The 283-nt window shown below is 52.7% G+C and overlaps 2 protein-coding genes across 3 annotated transcripts in view; one reads left to right on the top strand and one right to left on the bottom strand.

The window, feature by feature from the left end:
• LOC111861889 (homeotic protein ultrabithorax) overlaps positions 1–283 on the bottom strand; it is a 744815-nt gene that overhangs the window by 492370 nt on the left and 252162 nt on the right. The window lies entirely within an intron of this gene.
• LOC117282131 overlaps positions 1–283 on the top strand; it is a 92227-nt gene that overhangs the window by 49730 nt on the left and 42214 nt on the right. The window lies entirely within an intron of this gene.

A 283-nucleotide genomic window follows, 5' to 3' on the forward strand; every position in this document is an offset into this window, starting at 1 on the left:
CTCGTGTCTCCTATTTTATAATTAGTACTTTAGGCTGTTGAGTAAGCACGTAGTTAGGCCGCGCCATAGCTCAAGCGGTTAGTTGCTGGCTTTCCACCGCGGGGGCCCGGGTTTGTTCCGGGTCTGGTAAAGTGGGATTTGTGGTGGAGAAAGTGGCGCTGGAGCTGGTTTTCTCCGAGTACTTCGGTTTTCCCTTGCCAATCTTCATTCCACCAAATTCTCCATCATCATAATGACCCGGAGCAGGCTACAAAAGGCGAATCAGTGGCCGCCGTGCCGAGGG

The sequence above is a fragment of the Cryptotermes secundus genome, unplaced genomic scaffold, assembly GCF_002891405.2.
Source record: "Cryptotermes secundus unplaced genomic scaffold, Csec_1.0 scaffold180, whole genome shotgun sequence".
In the NCBI taxonomy this organism is placed as follows: Eukaryota; Metazoa; Arthropoda; class Insecta; order Blattodea; family Kalotermitidae; genus Cryptotermes; species Cryptotermes secundus.